General features: G+C 38.3%; 1 protein-coding gene across 1 annotated transcript in view; it reads left to right on the top strand.

Annotated features, from left to right (window-relative positions):
• Nucleotides 1–350: 350 nt before the first annotated feature.
• Nucleotides 351–23,412, top strand: part of b9d1 (B9 domain containing 1) — a 167,244-nt gene continuing 144,182 nt past the window's right edge. The window contains exon 1 of the mRNA XM_090194498.1: nucleotides 351–406. The gene's annotated coding sequence lies outside the window, so the exon portion shown is untranslated. The remainder of the gene's footprint in view (nucleotides 407–23,412) is intronic.

The following is a 23,412-nucleotide window of genomic DNA, read 5'->3' on the forward strand; positions in this document are numbered from 1 at the left end:
ATGGGTAACGATGCTTCGAGGGTGGCTGTTGTCGATGTGTGCAGAGGGTCCCTGGTTCGCGCCCGGGTATGGGCGAGGGGACGGTTACACATGACTACCTGACATGATGACTCTCGGCTGCTGCTCCAGTTTCAACTGTTCTATCTCTGAACCCTGACCTGTTCACCGGACATGCAACCTTGTCCCTTGTCCCTTGACCTGCTGTTTTCATCTCTCTCTCTCACCTGCTGTCCTGACCTCTGAATGCTCGGCTATGAAAAGCCAACTGACATTTAACTCCTGAGGTAGTGACCTCTACACCCACTGTGATTATTATTATCTGACCCTGCTTGTCTTTTCTCCTATAATGCAGGATGAATTCTGTTGGTTTCCAAGATAATCAACTGACAGGGGAGAGTATGGTAAGGTGAGTTCTGTTGGTTTCCCCACCAAGACAAACATGTGGTTGAGAAATCCCTCAGGGCTGAACTTCTGAATGTCAGTAAATGGTTTTATACCATTATAATCTGTCACTTCCCTCAGTGTTGAACTTCTGAATGTCAGTAAATGGTTTTATACCAAGATAATCAAATGACTGATAATCTGTCACTTCACCTTGGGGGGGGGGGGGGGGAGTCCATCTTGAACTTCTGTATGTCAGTAAATGGTTTTATACCATTATAATCTGTCACTTCACCTTGGGGGGGGGGGGGAAGAGTCCATCTTGTTCGCGTCCAAAGTAAAAACAGCAGAAAATCCCCAGATTTTTAAAGGTGGTATTAGGTGACAGAGTAGTAGTCACATCAAACGACTCTGTTAAATATCTTGGATGTGTGCAAGATAATCAACTGACAGGGGAGATGGTGCAAAAGATGGTGCAAAATATTATCTCCAAAGTGAACCATACAATTAGGTTCCTGGCTACAACCTCCAAAATATCTGGATAAGAATGAAAAATGGGGACATTGGCAGGGGCTCTTGTTCAGTGCCCCTCTTTCCTGTTCCCGTGCCACTCTCTCCTGTTCAGTGCCACTCTCTCCTGTTCCCGTGCCTCTCTCTCCTGTCCCGTGCCACTCTTTCCTGTTCAGTGCCAGTCTTTCCTGTTCAGTGCCAGTCTTTCCTTTCCCGTGCCAGTCTTTCCTGTCCCGTGCCACTCTTTCCTGTCCCGTGCCACTCTTTCCTGTCCCGTGCCACTCTTTCCTGTTCAGTGCCAGTCTTTCCTGTTCAGTGCCAGTCTTTCCTGTTCAGTGCCACTCTTTCCTGTTCAGTGCCAGTCTTTCCTGTTCAGTGCCACTCTTTCCTGTTCAGTGCCACTCTTTCCTGTCCCGTGCCAGTCTTTCCTGTTCAGTGTCACTCTTTCCTGTCCCGTGCTACTCTTTCCTGTTCAGTGCCACTCTTTCCTGTTCAGTGCCACTCTTTCCTATTCCGTGCCACTCTTTCCTGTTCAGTGTCACTCTTTCCTGTCCCGTGCCACTCTTTCCTGTTCACTGCCACTCTTTCCTGTCCCGTGCCAGTCTTTCCTGTTCAGTGCCAGTCTTTCCTGTTCAGTGCCACTCTTTCCTGTTCAGTGCCACTCTTCCTGGTACCATAGTGCCCCCCCAAAGATAATAAAAAATTAATTGCAGACATCTCAGAACAAATTAGGTCAGAATGATTCTTAAACTTCTCTTCACTATTCCCACGTCGAAAGCCTTTAGATGACTGAAAGTGGAGGGGAGAGAGAGTCGCTCAGATAAAATGTCGTCTCGTACATCAGATTGTCCAGAGTACGATCCCCTAGGTAGCTATGTAACTATTTTAACTTGGTCCGAGGTAACCATAACTATTCAACTAGAAGGAGTCAGGTCCGAGGTAACCATAACTATTCAACTAGAAGGAGTCAGGTCCGAGGTAACCATAACTATTCAACTAGAAGGAGTCAGGTCCGAGATAACCATAACTATTCAACTAGAAGGAGTCAGGTCCGAGGTAACCATAACTATTCAACTAGAAGGAGTCAGGTCCGAGGTAACCATAACTATTCAACTAGAAGGAGTCAGGTCCGAGGTAACCATAACTATTCAACTAGAAGGAGTCAGGTCCGAGGTAACCATAACTATTCAACTAGAAGGAGTCAGGTCCGAGGTAACCATAACTATTCAACTAGAAGGAGTCAGGTCCGAGGTAACCATAACTATTCAACTAGAAGGAGTCAGGTCCGAGGTAACCATAACTATTCAACTAGAAGGAGTCAGGTCCGAGGTAACCATAACTATTCAACTAGAAGGAGTCAGGTCCGAGGTAACCATAACTATTCAACTAGAAGGAGTCAGGTCCGAGGTAACCATAACTATTCAACTAGAAGGAGTCAGGTCCGAGGTAACCATAACTATTCAACTAGAAGGAGTCAGGTCCGAGGTAACCATAACTATTCAACTAGAAGGAGTCAGGTCCGAGGTAACCATAACTATTCAACTAGAAGGAGTCAGGTCCGAGGTAACCATAACTATTCAACTAGAAGGAGTCAGGTCCGAGGTAACCATAACTATTCAACTAGAAGGAGTCAGGTCCGAGGTAACCATAACTATTCAACTAGAAGGAGTCAGGTCCGAGGTAACCATAACTATTCAACTAGAAGGAGTCAGGTCCGAGGTAACCATAACTATTCAACTAGAAGGAGTCAGGTCCGAGGTAACCATAACTATTCAACTAGAAGGAGTCAAACTGACATTGTTCCTTTTTAGATTTAAAAAGTGGAGGGGAAAATCATTTTTTTTTATACTCAGCTGCTGTTAGAGCCGATTTGGACAAATTTGTGTGGAGCTCCATGTATATTTGTGTAAATATAGTACATATTAATGTACATGATGAAATATTAGGTACCTTTATGATTTATATTTACCTGATTGAGATATATTAATTTGTTGTTAGTGTAACTCAGTTTTTGCCCCCCCCCCCCCTCTTGCCTGTTCATTGTATTGTGGTAAGTGTGTTAGGATAAAGGCAGGAAGTTCGGGGGAGGGAGTCCTTGCTAGATGCGGGAGCTGTATAGTTTTTTGACCATACAGACATACAGACAGGTATTTTCCATGTCAAGTATTCGCTGCTTTAAGTTGATTGGAGAATAATTTATTTGTTAGATATCAGAAGAATAAACATTTTTGTTGCACCATATCCCTGGATGTCATTGAATGTTTGGCCGTTTGGAAACCTTGAGGGTGGACTGTACGCGTACCAAACAACCCCGCTTCAGGCTTGGGCAGTGGCTATGGTAAAGAGGAAAGGAAGCCACTCCAGCTGCCGTTCTTTGGAATAATCTCTGAAATGCATAACCTTCATTAGGTAGTTGGAAGTTCTCTCTGGAAAAACAAAATGGCTGAATAGTAGCATGTCTGAAAAGGGAGTGGTCAGATTAAAGTAGGTGAAGGAAATCCCCCGGATATGGTCGGCCTTTTATGGTGCCTGTTGTTTATTATAATGTGATTTTCTTGTATGTATGTGTGTGTATGTGTATGCATATATATATAGGGATTAGGGATGGATTATTTATATATTTAAGGGTTTGTGAGACAAGGAATATGTACCATAGTTGTTTATTAGGAACGGAAATTGTATTATCAGATGTTGTGAAACAAACAACAATGGTCTCTGTCATTACAATCGTCGCCTAACCTTGTTGTATTCCCACTTCCTGTTTACCTCTTTCCCACTTCCTGTTTCCCTCTTCAAAAGGACCACAGTGGAAATAAACTGTTAAACTCTAACCTTGTTGTATTCCCACTTCCTGTTTACCTCTTTCCCACTTCCTGTTTCCCTCTTCAAAAGGACCACAGTGGAATTAAGCTGTTAAACTCTAACCTTGTTGTATTCCCACTTCCTGTTTACCTCTTTCCCACTTCCTGTTTCCCTCTTCAAAAGGACCACAGTGGAATTAAGCTGTTAAACTCTAACCTTGTTGTATTCCCACTTCCTGTTTACCTCTTTCCCACTTCCTGTTTCCCTCTTCAAAAGGACCACAGTGGAAATAAGCTGTTAAACTCCTTCATGATTTTATTAAATAGGAACTCCCTTATGTATTGATTATAGAAATTGCCAAATAATTTCAAATCAATCAATAACGACACGATCTCACCACCTGACACCAGGTGGTGAGGGTCCTGGCCGGCACCAGGTGGTGAGGGTCCTGACCGACACCAGGTGGTGAGGGTCCTGACTGATACCAGGTGGTGAGGGTCCTGACCGGCTGGAACCAGGTGGTGAGGGTCCTGACCGGCCGGCACCAGGTGGTGAGGGTCCTGACCGGCCGGTACCAGGTGGTGAGGGTCCTGACCGGCCGGTACCAGGTGGTGAGGGTCCTGACCGGCCGGTACCAGGTGGTGAGGGTCCTGACCGGCCGGTACCAGGTGGTGAGGGTCCTGACTGGCCGGCACCAGATGGTGAGGGTAGGTTAACATCAGGTGTGGGGTCAGTCCCCTCATGTTCAGCCACGACTGAGTGGCCATGTGGCACGGCCGACAGGAAACGGGGGGGGGGGGGGGGGGGGGGGGGGGCCCTTCCACATCGACGGGGCTGCAGTGGAGCGGGTCGAGAGCTTCAACTTCCTCCAAATCACTAAGGACTTAAGATGGTACACACACACACACACACACACACACACACACACGTGAAGAAGGCAGCGACAGAGCCTCTTCCCCCTCAGGAGGGTTTGGCATTTGCCATCAAAAAAAACATTCTGCACCATTGAGATTCCTGACTGGCTGCATCACTGCTTGGTATGGGAACTGCACCGCCTTCAATCGCATGGCGCTACAGAGGGTGATGCGGACAGTCCAGAACATCACTGGGGCCCAAGGACCCTGCCATCCAGGATGTCTAGATAAAGCCTGTATGAAAGTAAGGCCCGGAAAACTGTTACAGACTCCAACCACCCAATACATAGACTGTTCTCTCTGCTTCCGCATGGCAAGCGGTACCGGAGCGTCAAATCATATTTGAATTGACACACTATCTAACAGGTCTGTAATATTATATTGGAGACAGTAGGTGAAGCTGGTATGTCATATTATAATACAGACAGAAAATCTAGCTGGTCTGTCGTAATATAGTAGAGACAGTAGATCTAGATGCTCTGTCATAATATAATAGAGACAGTAAATGTAGCTGGTCTGTCATAATATAATAGAGACAGTAGATCTAGCTGGTCTGTCATAATATAATAGAGACAGCAGATCTAGCTGGTCTGTCGTAATATAGTAGAGAAAGTAGATCTAGCTGGTCTGTCATAATATAATAGAGACAGCAGATCTAGCTGGTCTGTCGTAATATAGTAGAGAAAGTAGATCTAGCTGGTCTGCCATATATTAGTAGAGAAAGACATGTAGCTGGTCTGTCATATTATAATAGAGACACATGATCTAGCTGGTCTGTCATATTATAATAGACACTAGATCTAGCTGGTCTGTCATAATATAATAGAGACAGTATATCTAGCTGGTCTGTCATAATATAATAGAGACAGTATATCTAGCTGGTCTGTCATAATATAATGGAGACAGTAGATCTAGCTGGTCTGTCATAATATAATAGAGACAGTATATCTAGCTGGTCTGTCATAATATAATGGAGACAGTAGATCTAGCTGGTCTGTCATAATACAATGGTGACAGTAGATCTAAATGCTCTGTCATAATATAATAGAGACAGTAGATCTAGCTGGTCTGTCATAATATAATGGAGACAGTAGATCTAGCTGGTCTGCCATAATACAGTAGAGAAAGAGATGTAGCTGGTCTGTCATAATATAACAGAGACAGTAGATCTAGCTGGTCTGTCATAATATAATGGAGACAGTAGATCTAGCTGGTCTGCCATAATATAGTAGAGAAAGAGATGTAGCTGGTCTGTCATAATACAATAGAGACAGTAGATCTAGCTGGTCTGTCATAATACAATAGAGACAGTAGATCTAGCTGGTCTGTCATAATATAACAGAGACAGTAGATCTAGCTGGTCTGTCATAATATAATGGAGACAGTAGATCTAGCTGGTCTGTCATAATATAACAGAGACAGTAGATGTAGCTGGTCTGTCATAATATAATAGAGACAATATATCTAGCTGGTCTGTCATAATACTATAGAGACAGTAGATCTAGCTGGTCTGTCATATTATAACAGAGACAGTAGATGTAGCTGGTCTGTCATAATATAATAGAGACAGTAGATCTAGCTGGTCTGTCATAATACTATAGAGACAGTAGATCTAGCTGGTCTGTCATATTACAATAGAGACAGTAGATCTAGCTGGTCTGTCAAATTATAATAGAGACAGATCTAGCTGCTCTGTCATAATATAATAGAGACAGTAGATCTAGCTGCTCTGTCATAATACAATAGAGAAAGTAGAACTTGCTGGTCTGTCATGATACTATAGAGACAGTAGATCTAGATGCTCTGTCATAATATAATAGAGACAGTAGATCTAGCTGGTCTGTCATATTATAATAGAGACAGTAGATCTAGCTGGTATGTCATAATATAATAGAGACAGTAGATCTAGCTGGTCTGTCATATTTTAACAGAGACAGTAGATCTAGCTGGTCTGTCATAATACTATAGAGACAGTAGATCTAGCTGGTCTGTCATATTACAATAGAGACAGTAGATCTAGCTGCTCTGTCATAATACAATAGAGAAAGTAGAACTAGCTGGTCTGTCATGATACTATAGAGACAGTAGATCTAGATGCTTTGTCATAATATAATAGAGACAGTAGATCTAGCTGGTCTGTCATATTATAATAGAGACAGTAGATCTAGCTGGTATGTCATAATATAATAGAGACAGTAGATCTAGCTGGTCTGTCATATTTTAATAGAGACAGTAGATCTAGCTGGTCTGTCATAATATAATAGAGACAGTAGATCCAGCTGGTCTGTCATAATACAATAGAGACAGTAGATCTAGCTGGTTTGTCATAATACAATAGAGACAGTAGATCTAGCTGGTCTGTCATGATATAATAGAGACAGTAGATCTAGCTGGTCTGTCAAATTATAATAGAGACAGATCTAGCTGCTCTGTCATAATATAATAGAGACAGTAGATCTAGCTGCTCTGTCATACTATAATAGAGACAGTAGATCTAGCTGCTCTGTCATAATACAATAGAGAAAGTAGAACTAGCTGGTCTGTCATGATACTATAGAGACAGTAGATCTAGATGCTCTGTCATAATATAATAGAGACAGTAGATCCAGCTGGTCTGTCATAATACAATAGAGACAGTAGATCTAGCTGGTTTGTCATAATACAATAGAGACAGTAGATCTAGCTGGTCTGTCATGATATAATAGAGACAGTTGATCTAGCTTTTCTGTCATGATACTATAGAGACAGTAGATCTAGCTGGTCTGTCATAATATAATAGAGACAGTAGATCTAGCTGGTCTGTCATATTATAATAGAGACAGTAGATCTAGCTGGTCTGTCATAATATAATAGAGACAGTAGATATAGCTGGTCTGTCATATTATAATAGAGACAGTAGATCTAGCTGGTCTGTCGTAATACTATAGAGACAGTATATCTAGCTGGTCTGTCATAATATAATGGAGACAGTAGATCTAGCTGGTCTGTGATAATACAACAGTGACAGTAGATCTAGATGCTCTGTCATAATATAATAGAGTCAGTAGATCTAGCTGGTCTGCCATAATATAGTAGAGAAAGAGATGTAGCTGGTCTGTCATAATATAACAGAGACAGTAGATGTATCTGGTCTGTCATGATACTATAGAGACAGTAGATCTAGATGCTTTGTCATAATATAATAGAGACAGTAGATCTAGCTGGTCTGTCATATTATAATAGAGACAGTAGATCTAGCTGGTATGTCATAATATAATAGAGACAGTAGATCTAGCTGGTCTGTCATATTTTAATAGAGACAGTAGATCTAGCTGGTCTGTCATATTTTAATAGAGACAGTAGATCTAGCTGGTCTGTCATAATATAATAGAGACAGTAGATCCAGCTGGTCTGTCATAATACAATAGAGATAGTAGATCTAGCTGGTTTGTCGTAATACAAAAGAGACAGTAGATCTAGCTGGTCTGTCATGATATAATAGAGACAGTCGATCTAGCTTTTCTGTCATGATACTATAGAGACAGTAGATCTAGCTGGTCTGTCATAATATAATAGAGACAGTAGATCTAGCTGGTCTGTCATATTATAATAGAGACAGTAGATCTAGCTGGTCTGTCATAATATAATAGAGACAGTAGATATAGCTGGTCTGTCATATTATAATAGAGACAGTAGATCTAGCTGGTCTGTCGTAATACTATAGAGACAGTATATCTAGCTGGTCTGTCATAATATAATGGAGACAGTAGATCTAGCTGGTCTGTGATAATACAACAGTGACAGTAGATCTAGATGCTCTGTCATAATATAATAGAGTCAGTAGATCTAGCTGGTCTGCCATAATATAGTAGAGAAAGAGATGTAGCTGGTCTGTCATAATATAACAGAGACAGTAGATGTATCTGGTCTGTCATAATACTATAGAAACAGTAGATCTAGCTGGTCTGTCATATTACAATAGAGACATTAGAACTAGCTGGTCTGTCATATTATAATAGAGACAGTAGATCTAGCTCCTATGTCATAATCTAATAGAGACAGTAGATGTAGCTGGTCTGTCACAATATAATAGAGACAGTAGATCTAGATGCTCTGTCATAATATAATAGACACAGTAGATCTTGCTAGTCTGTCATAATATAATAGAGACAGTAGATCTAGCTGGTCTGCCATAATATAGTATAGAAAGAGATGTAGCTGATCTGTCATAATATAACAGAGACAGTAGATCTAGCTGGTCTGTCATAATTCTATAGAGACAGTAGATCTAGCTGATCTGTCATATTACAATAGAGACAGTAGATCTAGCTGGTCTGTCATATTATAATAGAGACGGTAGATCTAGCTGCTCTGTCATAATATAATAGAGACAGCAGATCTTGCTGGTCTGTCATAATATAATAGAGACAGTAGATCTAGCTGGTCTGTCATTTTATAATAGAGACAGTAGATCTAGCTCCTATGTCATATTACAACAGAGACAGTAGATCTAGCTGCTCTGTCATGATATAATAGAGACAGTAGATCTAGCTGGTCTGTCATAATACAATAGACACAGTAGATCTAGCTGCTCTGTCAAAATATAATAGAGACAGTAGATCTTGCTGGTCTGTCATATTATAATAGAGACTCAGAGAAGGTAGATCTAGCTGGTCTGTCATAATTTAATAGAGACAGTAGTTCAAGCTGGTCTGTCATAAAATAATACAGATACAGAGACTGCAGATCTTGCTGGTCTGTCATAATATAATAGAGACAGTAGATCTAGCTGCTCTGTCAAAATATAATAGAGACAGTAGATCTAGCTGGTCTGTCAGATAATAATAGAGACATTAGATCTAGCTGGTCTGTCATATTATAATAGAGAGAGTAGATCTAGCTGCTCTGTCATATTATAATAGAGACAGTAGATCTAGCTGGTCTGTCATAATATAATAGAGACAGTAGATCGAGCTGGTCTGTCATATTATAATAGAGACAGTAGATCTAGCTGGTCTGTCATAATATAATACAGACAGTAGTTTTAGCTGGTCTGTCATAATTTAATAGAGACAATAGATAGATCTGGTCAGTCGTAACATAATAGAGACAGTAGATCTAGCTGGTCTGTCATAATATAATAGGGACAATAGGTTCTAGATTCTCCTGTCATAATATAATAGACACGGTAGATCTTGCTGGCCTGTCATAATGCTATAGAGACAGTAGAACTAAGTGGTCTGTCATATTATAATAGAGACAGTAGATCTAGCTGCTCTGTCATAATATAATAGAGGCAGCAGATCTTGCTGGTCTGTCATAATATAATAGAGACAGTAGATCTAGCTGGTCTGTCATTTTATAATAGACACAGTAGACCTTGCTGGTCTGTCATAATATAATAGAGACTGTAGATCTAGCTGGTCTGTCATGATATAATAGAGACAGTAGATCTAGCTCGTCTGTCATATTATAATAGACAGTAGATCTAGCTGGTCTGTCATAATATAATAGAGACAGTAGATCTAGCTGGTCTGTCATAATATAATAGAGACAGTAGATCTAGCTGCTCTATCATAATATAATAGAGACAGTAGATCCAGCTGGTCTGTCATAATATAATAGAGACAGTAGATCTTGCTGGTCTGTCATATTATAATAGAGACAGTAGATCTAGCTGGTCTGTCATGATATAATAGAGACAGTAGGTCTAGCTGGTCCGTCATGTTATAATTGAGACAGTAGATCTAGCTCCTATGTCATATTACAACAGTAGATCTAGCTGGTCTGTCATAATACAACAGAGACAGTAGATCTAGCTGCTCTGTCATGATATAATAGAGACAGTAGATCTAGCTGGTCTGTCATAATATAATAGACACAGTAGATCTAGCTGCTCTGTCAAAATATAATAGAGACAGTAGATCTTGCTGGTCTGTCATATTATAATAGAGAGAGTAGATCTAGCTGGTCTGTCATATTATAATAGAGAGAGTAGATCTAGCTGCTCTGTCATATTATAATAGAGACAGTAGATCTAGCTGGTCTGTCATAATATAATAGAGACAGTAGATCGAGCTGGTCTGTCATATTATAATAGAGACAGTAGATCTAGCTGGTCTGTCATAATATAATACAGACAGTAGTTTTAGCTGGTCTGTCATAATTTAATAGAGACAATAGATAGATCTGGTCAGTCGTAACATAATAGAGACAGTAGATCTAGCTGGTCTGTCATAATATAATAGGGACAATAGGTTCTAGATTCTCCTGTCATAATATAATAGACACGGTAGATCTTGCTGGCCTGTCATAATGCTATAGAGACAGTAGAACTAAGTGGTCTGTCATATTATAATAGAGACAGTAGATCTAGCTGCTCTGTCATAATATAATAGAGGCAGCAGATCTTGCTGGTCTGTCATAATATAATAGAGACAGTAGATCTAGCTGGTCTGTCATTTTATAATAGACACAGTAGACCTTGCTGGTCTGTCATAATATAATAGAGACTGTAGATCTAGCTGGTCTGTCATGATATAATAGAGACAGTAGATCTAGCTCGTCTGTCATATTATAATAGACAGTAGATCTAGCTGGTCTGTCATAATATAATAGAGACAGTAGATCTAGCTGGTCTGTCATAATATAATAGAGACAGTAGATCTAGCTGCTCTATCATAATATAATAGAGACAGTAGATCCAGCTGGTCTGTCATAATATAATAGAGACAGTAGATCTTGCTGGTCTGTCATATTATAATAGAGACAGTAGATCTAGCTGGTCTGTCATGATATAATAGAGACAGTAGGTCTAGCTGGTCCGTCATGTTATAATTGAGACAGTAGATCTAGCTCCTATGTCATATTACAACAGTAGATCTAGCTGGTCTGTCATAATACAACAGAGACAGTAGATCTAGCTGCTCTGTCATGATATAATAGAGACAGTAGATCTAGCTGGTCTGTCATAATATAATAGACACAGTAGATCTAGCTGCTCTGTCAAAATATAATAGAGACAGTAGATCTTGCTGGTCTGTCATATTATAATAGAGACTCAGAGAAGGTAGATCTAGCTGGTCTGTCATAATTTAATAGAGACAGTAGTTCAAGCTGGTCTGTCATAAAATAATACAGATACAGAGACTGCAGATCTTGCTGGTCTGTCATAATATAATAGAGACAGTAGATCTAGCTGCTCTGTCAAAATATAATAGAGACAGTAGATCTAGCTGGTCTGTCATAATATAATGGAGACAGTAGATCTAGCTGGTCTGCCATAATACAGTAGAGAAAGAGATGTAGCTGGTCTGTCATAATATAACAGAGACAGTAGATCTAGCTGGTCTGTCATAATATAATGGAGACAGTAGATCTAGCTGGTCTGCCATAATATAGTAGAGAAAGAGATGTAGCTGGTCTGTCATAATACAATAGAGACAGTAGATCTAGCTGGTCTGTCATAATACAATAGAGACAGTAGATCTAGCTGGTCTGTCATAATATAACAGAGACAGTAGATCTAGCTGGTCTGTCATAATATAATGGAGACAGTAGATCTAGCTGGTCTGTCATAATATAACAGAGACAGTAGATGTAGCTGGTCTGTCATAATATAATAGAGACAATATATCTAGCTGGTCGGTCATAATACTATAGAGACAGTAGATCTAGCTGGTCTGTCATATTATAACAGAGACAGTAGATGTAGCTGGTCTGTCATAATATAATAGAGACAGTAGATCTAGCTGGTCTGTCATAATACTATAGAGACAGTAGATCTAGCTGGTCTGTCATATTACAATAGAGACAGTAGATCTAGCTGGTCTGTCAAATTATAATAGAGACAGATCTAGCTGCTCTGTCATAATATAATAGAGACAGTAGATCTAGCTGCTCTGTCATAATACAATAGAGAAAGTAGAACTTGCTGGTCTGTCATGATACTATAGAGACAGTAGATCTAGATGCTCTGTCATAATATAATAGAGACAGTAGATCTAGCTGGTCTGTCATATTATAATAGAGACAGTAGATCTAGCTGGTATGTCATAATATAATAGAGACAGTAGATCTAGCTGGTCTGTCATATTTTAACAGAGACAGTAGATCTAGCTGGTCTGTCATAATACTATAGAGACAGTAGATCTAGCTGGTCTGTCATATTACAATAGAGACAGTAGATCTAGCTGCTCTGTCATAATACAATAGAGAAAGTAGAACTAGCTGGTCTGTCATGATACTATAGAGACAGTAGATCTAGATGCTTTGTCATAATATAATAGAGACAGTAGATCTAGCTGGTCTGTCATATTATAATAGAGACAGTAGATCTAGCTGGTATGTCATAATATAATAGAGACAGTAGATCTAGCTGGTCTGTCATATTTTAATAGAGACAGTAGATCTAGCTGGTCTGTCATAATATAATAGAGACAGTAGATCCAGCTGGTCTGTCATAATACAATAGAGACAGTAGATCTAGCTGGTTTGTCATAATACAATAGAGACAGTAGATCTAGCTGGTCTGTCATGATATAATAGAGACAGTAGATCTAGCTGGTCTGTCAAATTATAATAGAGACAGATCTAGCTGCTCTGTCATAATATAATAGAGACAGTAGATCTAGCTGCTCTGTCATACTATAATAGAGACAGTAGATCTAGCTGCTCTGTCATAATACAATAGAGAAAGTAGAACTAGCTGGTCTGTCATGATACTATAGAGACAGTAGATCTAGATGCTCTGTCATAATATAATAGAGACAGTAGATCCAGCTGGTCTGTCATAATACAATAGAGACAGTAGATCTAGCTGGTTTGTCATAATACAATAGAGACAGTAGATCTAGCTGGTCTGTCATGATATAATAGAGACAGTTGATCTAGCTTTTCTGTCATGATACTATAGAGACAGTAGATCTAGCTGGTCTGTCATAATATAATAGAGACAGTAGATCTAGCTGGTCTGTCATATTATAATAGAGACAGTAGATCTAGCTGGTCTGTCATAATATAATAGAGACAGTAGATATAGCTGGTCTGTCATATTATAATAGAGACAGTAGATCTAGCTGGTCTGTCGTAATACTATAGAGACAGTATATCTAGCTGGTCTGTCATAATATAATGGAGACAGTAGATCTAGCTGGTCTGTGATAATACAACAGTGACAGTAGATCTAGATGCTCTGTCATAATATAATAGAGTCAGTAGATCTAGCTGGTCTGCCATAATATAGTAGAGAAAGAGATGTAGCTGGTCTGTCATAATATAACAGAGACAGTAGATGTATCTGGTCTGTCATGATACTATAGAGACAGTAGATCTAGATGCTTTGTCATAATATAATAGAGACAGTAGATCTAGCTGGTCTGTCATATTATAATAGAGACAGTAGATCTAGCTGGTATGTCATAATATAATAGAGACAGTAGATCTAGCTGGTCTGTCATATTTTAATAGAGACAGTAGATCTAGCTGGTCTGTCATATTTTAATAGAGACAGTAGATCTAGCTGGTCTGTCATAATATAATAGAGACAGTAGATCCAGCTGGTCTGTCATAATACAATAGAGATAGTAGATCTAGCTGGTTTGTCGTAATACAAAAGAGACAGTAGATCTAGCTGGTCTGTCATGATATAATAGAGACAGTCGATCTAGCTTTTCTGTCATGATACTATAGAGACAGTAGATCTAGCTGGTCTGTCATAATATAATAGAGACAGTAGATCTAGCTGGTCTGTCATATTATAATAGAGACAGTAGATCTAGCTGGTCTGTCATAATATAATAGAGACAGTAGATATAGCTGGTCTGTCATATTATAATAGAGACAGTAGATCTAGCTGGTCTGTCGTAATACTATAGAGACAGTATATCTAGCTGGTCTGTCATAATATAATGGAGACAGTAGATCTAGCTGGTCTGTGATAATACAACAGTGACAGTAGATCTAGATGCTCTGTCATAATATAATAGAGTCAGTAGATCTAGCTGGTCTGCCATAATATAGTAGAGAAAGAGATGTAGCTGGTCTGTCATAATATAACAGAGACAGTAGATGTATCTGGTCTGTCATAATACTATAGAAACAGTAGATCTAGCTGGTCTGTCATATTACAATAGAGACATTAGAACTAGCTGGTCTGTCATATTATAATAGAGACAGTAGATCTAGCTCCTATGTCATAATCTAATAGAGACAGTAGATGTAGCTGGTCTGTCACAATATAATAGAGACAGTAGATCTAGATGCTCTGTCATAATATAATAGACACAGTAGATCTTGCTAGTCTGTCATAATATAATAGAGACAGTAGATCTAGCTGGTCTGCCATAATATAGTATAGAAAGAGATGTAGCTGATCTGTCATAATATAACAGAGACAGTAGATCTAGCTGGTCTGTCATAATTCTATAGAGACAGTAGATCTAGCTGATCTGTCATATTACAATAGAGACAGTAGATCTAGCTGGTCTGTCATATTATAATAGAGACGGTAGATCTAGCTGCTCTGTCATAATATAATAGAGACAGCAGATCTTGCTGGTCTGTCATAATATAATAGAGACAGTAGATCTAGCTGGTCTGTCATTTTATAATAGAGACAGTAGATCTAGCTCCTATGTCATATTACAACAGAGACAGTAGATCTAGCTGCTCTGTCATGATATAATAGAGACAGTAGATCTAGCTGGTCTGTCATAATACAATAGACACAGTAGATCTAGCTGCTCTGTCAAAATATAATAGAGACAGTAGATCTTGCTGGTCTGTCATATTATAATAGAGACTCAGAGAAGGTAGATCTAGCTGGTCTGTCATAATTTAATAGAGACAGTAGTTCAAGCTGGTCTGTCATAAAATAATACAGATACAGAGACTGCAGATCTTGCTGGTCTGTCATAATATAATAGAGACAGTAGATCTAGCTGCTCTGTCAAAATATAATAGAGACAGTAGATCTAGCTGGTCTGTCAGATAATAATAGAGACATTAGATCTAGCTGGTCTGTCATATTATAATAGAGAGAGTAGATCTAGCTGCTCTGTCATATTATAATAGAGACAGTAGATCTAGCTGGTCTGTCATAATATAATAGAGACAGTAGATCGAGCTGGTCTGTCATATTATAATAGAGACAGTAGATCTAGCTGGTCTGTCATAATATAATACAGACAGTAGTTTTAGCTGGTCTGTCATAATTTAATAGAGACAATAGATAGATCTGGTCAGTCGTAACATAATAGAGACAGTAGATCTAGCTGGTCTGTCATAATATAATAGGGACAATAGGTTCTAGATTCTCCTGTCATAATATAATAGACACGGTAGATCTTGCTGGCCTGTCATAATGCTATAGAGACAGTAGAACTAAGTGGTCTGTCATATTATAATAGAGACAGTAGATCTAGCTGCTCTGTCATAATATAATAGAGGCAGCAGATCTTGCTGGTCTGTCATAATATAATAGAGACAGTAGATCTAGCTGGTCTGTCATTTTATAATAGACACAGTAGACCTTGCTGGTCTGTCATAATATAATAGAGACTGTAGATCTAGCTGGTCTGTCATGATATAATAGAGACAGTAGATCTAGCTCGTCTGTCATATTATAATAGACAGTAGATCTAGCTGGTCTGTCATAATATAATAGAGACAGTAGATCTAGCTGGTCTGTCATAATATAATAGAGACAGTAGATCTAGCTGCTCTATCATAATATAATAGAGACAGTAGATCCAGCTGGTCTGTCATAATATAATAGAGACAGTAGATCTTGCTGGTCTGTCATATTATAATAGAGACAGTAGATCTAGCTGGTCTGTCATGATATAATAGAGACAGTAGGTCTAGCTGGTCCGTCATGTTATAATTGAGACAGTAGATCTAGCTCCTATGTCATATTACAACAGTAGATCTAGCTGGTCTGTCATAATACAACAGAGACAGTAGATCTAGCTGCTCTGTCATGATATAATAGAGACAGTAGATCTAGCTGGTCTGTCATAATATAATAGACACAGTAGATCTAGCTGCTCTGTCAAAATATAATAGAGACAGTAGATCTTGCTGGTCTGTCATATTATAATAGAGAGAGTAGATCTAGCTGGTCTGTCATATTATAATAGAGAGAGTAGATCTAGCTGCTCTGTCATATTATAATAGAGACAGTAGATCTAGCTGGTCTGTCATAATATAATAGAGACAGTAGATCGAGCTGGTCTGTCATATTATAATAGAGACAGTAGATCTAGCTGGTCTGTCATAATATAATACAGACAGTAGTTTTAGCTGGTCTGTCATAATTTAATAGAGACAATAGATAGATCTGGTCAGTCGTAACATAATAGAGACAGTAGATCTAGCTGGTCTGTCATAATATAATAGGGACAATAGGTTCTAGATTCTCCTGTCATAATATAATAGACACGGTAGATCTTGCTGGCCTGTCATAATGCTATAGAGACAGTAGAACTAAGTGGTCTGTCATATTATAATAGAGACAGTAGATCTAGCTGCTCTGTCATAATATAATAGAGGCAGCAGATCTTGCTGGTCTGTCATAATATAATAGAGACAGTAGATCTAGCTGGTCTGTCATTTTATAATAGACACAGTAGACCTTGCTGGTCTGTCATAATATAATAGAGACTGTAGATCTAGCTGGTCTGTCATGATATAATAGAGACAGTAGATCTAGCTCGTCTGTCATATTATAATAGACAGTAGATCTAGCTGGTCTGTCATAATATAATAGAGACAGTAGATCTAGCTGGTCTGTCATAATATAATAGAGACAGTAGATCTAGCTGCTCTATCATAATATAACAGAGACAGTAGATCCAGCTGGTCTGTCATAATATAATAGAGACAGTAGATCTTGCTGGTCTGTCATATTATAATAGAGACAGTAGATCTAGCTGGTCTGTCATGATATAATAGAGACAGTAGGTCTAGCTGGTCCGTCATGTTATAATTGAGACAGTAGATCTAGCTGGTCAGTCATATTTTAATAGAGACAGTAGATCTAGCTGGTCTGTCATATTATAATAGAGACAGTAGTTTTAGCTGGTCTGTCATAATTTAATAGAGACAATAGATAGATCTGGTCAGTCGTAACATAATAGAGACAGTAGATCTAGCTGGTCTGTCATAATATAATAGGGACAATAGGTTCTAGATTCTCCTGTCATAATATAATAGACACGGTAGATCTTGCTGGCCTGTCATAATGCTATAGAGACAGTAGAACTAAGTGGTCTGTCATATTATAATAGAGACAGTAGATCTAGCTGCTCTGTCATAATATAATAGAGGCAGCAGATCTTGCTGGTCTGTCATAATATAATAGAGACAGTAGATCTAGCTGGTCTGTCATTTTATAATAGACACAGTAGACCTTGCTGGTCTGTCATAATATAATAGAGACTGTAGATCTAGCTGGTCTGTCATGATATAATAGAGACAGTAGATCTAGCTCGTCTGTCATATTATAATAGACAGTAGATCTAGCTGGTCTGTCATAATATAATAGAGACAGTAGATCTAGCTGGTCTGTCATAATATAATAGAGACAGTAGATCTAGCTGCTCTATCATAATATAATAGAGACAGTAGATCCAGCTGGTCTGTCATAATATAATAGAGACAGTAGATCTTGCTGGTCTGTCATATTATAATAGAGACAGTAGATCTAGCTGGTCTGTCATGATATAATAGAGACAGTAGGTCTAGCTGGTCCGTCATGTTATAATTGAGACAGTAGATCTAGCTCCTATGTCATATTACAACAGTAGATCTAGCTGGTCTGTCATAATACAACAGAGACAGTAGATCTAGCTGCTCTGTCATGATATAATAGAGACAGTAGATCTAGCTGGTCTGTCATAATATAATAGACACAGTAGATCTAGCTGCTCTGTCAAAATATAATAGAGACAGTAGATCTTGCTGGTCTGTCATATTATAATAGAGACTCAGAGAAGGTAGATCTAGCTGGTCTGTCATAATTTAATAGAGACAGTAGTTCAAGCTGGTCTGTCATAAAATAATACAGATACAGAGACTGCAGATCTTGCTGGTCTGTCATAATATAATAGAGACAGTAGATCTAGCTGCTCTGTCAAAATATAATAGAGACAGTAGATCTAGCTGGTCTGTCAGATAATAATAGAGACATTAGATCTAGCTGGTCTGTCATATTATAATAGAGAGAGTAGATCTAGCTGCTCTGTCATATTATAATAGAGACAGTAGATCTAGCTGGTCTGTCATAATATAATAGAGACAGTAGATCGAGCTGGTCTGTCATATTATAATAGAGACAGTAGATCTAGCTGGTCTGTCATAATATAATACAGACAGTAGTTTTAGCTGGTCTGTCATAATTTAATAGAGACAATAGATAGATCTGGTCAGTCGTAACATAATAGAGACAGTAGATCTAGCTGGTCTGTCATAATATAATAGGGACAATAGGTTCTAGATTCTCCTGTCATAATATAATAGACACGGTAGATCTTGCTGGCCTGTCATAATGCTATAGAGACAGTAGAACTAAGTGGTCTGTCATATTATAATAGAGACAGTAGATCTAGCTGCTCTGTCATAATATAATAGAGGCAGCAGATCTTGCTGGTCTGTCATAATATAATAGAGACAGTAGATCTAGCTGGTCTGTCAGATAATAATAGAGACATTAGATCTAGCTGGTCTGTCATATTATAATAGAGAGAGTAGATCTAGCTGCTCTGTCATATTATAATAGAGACAGTAGATCTAGCTGGTCTGTCATAATATAATAGAGACAGTAGATCGAGCTGGTCTGTCATATTATAATAGAGACAGTAGATCTAGCTGGTCTGTCATAATATAATACAGACAGTAGTTTTAGCTGGTCTGTCATAATTTAATAGAGACAATAGATAGATCTGGTCAGTCGTAACATAATAGAGACAGTAGATCTAGCTGGTCTGTCATAATATAATAGGGACAATAGGTTCTAGATTCTCCTGTCATAATATAATAGACACGGTAGATCTTGCTGGCCTGTCATAATGCTATAGAGACAGTAGAACTAAGTGGTCTGTCATATTATAATAGAGACAGTAGATCTAGCTGCTCTGTCATAATATAATAGAGGCAGCAGATCTTGCTGGTCTGTCATAATATAATAGAGACAGTAGATCTAGCTGGTCTGTCATTTTATAATAGACACAGTAGACCTTGCTGGTCTGTCATAATATAATAGAGACTGTAGATCTAGCTGGTCTGTCATGATATAATAGAGACAGTAGATCTAGCTCGTCTGTCATATTATAATAGACAGTAGATCTAGCTGGTCTGTCATAATATAATAGAGACAGTAGATCTAGCTGGTCTGTCATAATATAATAGAGACAGTAGATCTAGCTGCTCTATCATAATATAACAGAGACAGTAGATCCAGCTGGTCTGTCATAATATAATAGAGACAGTAGATCTTGCTGGTCTGTCATATTATAATAGAGACAGTAGATCTAGCTGGTCTGTCATGATATAATAGAGACAGTAGGTCTAGCTGGTCCGTCATGTTATAATTGAGACAGTAGATCTAGCTGGTCAGTCATATTTTAATAGAGACAGTAGATCTAGCTGGTCTGTCATATTATAATAGAGACAGTACATCTAGCGGATCTTTCATATTTTAATAGAGACAGTACATCTAGCTGGTCTGTCAGATAATAATAGAGACATTAGATCTAGCTGGTCTGTCATATTTTAATAGAGAGAGTAGATCTAGCTGCTCTGTCATATTATAATAGAGACAGTAGATCTAGCTTGTCTGTCATAATATAATAGAGACAGTAGATCGAGCTGGTTTGTCATATTATAATAGAGACAGTAGATCTAGCTGGTCTGTCAATAAAATAGAGACAGTAGATCTAGCTGGTCTGTCATAATATAATACATACAGTAGTTTTAGCTGGTCTGTCATAATTTAATAGAGACAGTAGATAGATCTGGTCAGTCATAATATAATAGAGACAGTAGATCTAGCTGGTCTGTCATAATATATTAGAGACAGTAGGTTCTAGATTCTCCTGTCATAATATAATAGACACGGTAGATCTTGCTGGCCTGTCATAATGCTATAGAGACAGTAGATCTAGCTGGTCTGTCATATTACAATAGAGACAGTAGAACTAAGTGGTCTGTCATATTATAATAGAGACAGTAGATCTAGCTGCTCTGTCATAATATAATAGAGACAGCAGATCTTGCTGGTCTGTCATAATATAATAGAGACAGTAGATCTAGCTGGTCTGTCATATTATAATAGAGACAGTAGATCTAGCTGCTCTGTCATAATATAATAGAGACAGCAGATCTTGCTGGTCTGTAATAATATAATAGAGACTGTAGATCTAGCTGGTCTGTCATGATATAATAGAGACAGTAGATCTAGCTCGTCTGTCATATTATAATAGACAGCAGATCTTGCTGGTCTGTCATAATATAATAGAGACAGTAGATCTAGCTGGTCTGTCATAATATAATAGAGACAGTAGATCTAGCTGCTCTGTCAAAATATAATAGAGACAGTAGATCTAGCTGGTCTGTCAGATAATAATAGAGAAATTAGATCTAGCTGGTCTGTCTTATTATAATAGAGAGAGTAGATCTAGCTGCTCTGTCATATTATAATAGAGACAGTAGATATAGCTGGTCTGTCATAATATAATAGAGACAGTAGATCGAGCTGGTCTGTCATATTATAATAGAGACAGTAGATCTAGCTGGTCTGTCAGATAATAATAGAGACATTAGATCTAGCTGGTCTGTCATATTATAATAGAGAGAGTAGATCTAGCTGCTCTGTCATATTATAATAGAGACAGTAGATCTAGCTTGTCTGTCATAATATAATAGAGACAGTAGATCGAGCTGGTCTGTCATATTATAATAGAGACAGTAGATCTAGCTGGTCTGTCAATAAAATAGAGACAGTAGATCTAGCTGGTCTGTCATAATATAATACAGACAGTAGTTTTAGCTGGTCTGTCATAATTTAATAGAGACAGTAGATAGATCTGGTCAGTCATAATATAATAGAGACAGTAGATCTAGCTGGTCTGTCATAATATAATAGAGACAGTAGGTTCTAGATTCTCCTGTCATAATATAATAGACACGGTAGATCTTGCTGGCCTGTCATAATGCTATAGAGACAGTAGATCTAGCTGGTCTGTCATATTACAATAGAGACAGTAGAACTAAGTGGTCTGTCATATTATAATAGAGACAGTAGATCTAGCTGCTCTGTCATAATATAATAGAGACAGCAGATCTTGCTGGTCTGTCATAATATAATAGAGACAGTAGATCTAGCTGGTCTGTCATTTTATAATAGAGACAGTAGACCTTGCTGGTCTGTCATAATATAATAGAGACAGCAGATCTTGCTGGTCTGTCATAATATAATAGAGACAGTAGATCTAGCTGGTCTGTCATTTTATAATAGACACAGTAGACCTTGCTGGTCTGTCATAATTTAATAGAGACTGTAGATCTAGCTGGTCTGTCATGATATAATAGAGACAGTAGATCTAGCTCGTCTGTCATATTATAATAGACAGTAGATCTAGCTGGTCTGTCATAATATAATAGAGACAGTAGATCTAGCTGGTCTGTCATAATATAATAGAGACAGTAGATCTTGCTGGTCTGTCATATTATAATAGAGACAGTAGATCTAGCTGGTCTGTCATGATATAATAGAGACAGTAGGTCTAGCTGGTCCGTCATATTATAATTGAGACAGTAGATCTAGCTGGTCTGTCATATTTTAATAGAGACAGTAGATCTAGCTGGTCTGTCATATTATAATAGAGACAGTACATCTAGCGGATCTTTCATATTTTAATAGAGACAGTACATCTAGCTGTTCTGTCATATTATAATAGAGACAGTAGATCTTGCTGGTCTTTCATAATAAAATAGAGACAGTAGATCTAGCTGCTCTATCATAATATAATAGAGGAGGTAGATCCAGCTAGTCTGTGATAATGTAATAGAGAAAGTAGATCCAGCTGGTCTGTCATAATATAATAGAGACAGTAAAACTAGCTGGTCTGTCATTATATAATAGAGACAGTATATCTAAATGGTCTGTCATATTATAATAGAGACAGTAGATCTTGCTGGTCTGTAATAATAAAATAGAGACAGTAGATCTAGCTGCTCTATCATAATATAATAGAGACAGTAGATCCAGCTGGTCTGTCATAATATAATAGAGACAGTAGATCCAGCTGGTCTGTCATAATACAATAGAGACAGTACATCTAGCTGGTCTGTCATATTATAATAGAGACAGTAGATCTAGCTGATCTGTCATATTACAATAGAGACAGTAGATCTAGCTGGTCTGTCATATTATAATAGAGAAGGTAGATCTAGCTGCTCTGTCATAATATAATAGAGACAGCAGATCTTGCTGGTCTGTCATAATATAATAGAGACAGTAGATCTAGCTGGTCTGTCATTTTATAATAGAGACAGTAGATCTAGCTCCTATGTCATATTACAATAGAGACAGTAGATCTAGCTGGTCTGTCATAATACAACAGAGACAGTCGATCTAGCTAGTCTGTCATGATATAATAGAGACAGTAGATCTAGCTGGTCTGTCATATTATAATAGAGACAGTAGATCTAGCTGGTCTGTCATGATATAATAGAGACAGTAGGTCTAGCTGGTCCGTCATATTATAATTGAGACAGTAGATCTAGCTGGTCAGTCATATTTTAATAGAGACAGTAGATCTAGCTG

This window comes from Oncorhynchus mykiss, chromosome 13, assembly GCF_057628025.1.
Source record: "Oncorhynchus mykiss isolate SJ-2025 chromosome 13, ASM5762802v1, whole genome shotgun sequence".
In the NCBI taxonomy this organism is placed as follows: Eukaryota; Metazoa; Chordata; class Actinopteri; order Salmoniformes; family Salmonidae; genus Oncorhynchus; species Oncorhynchus mykiss.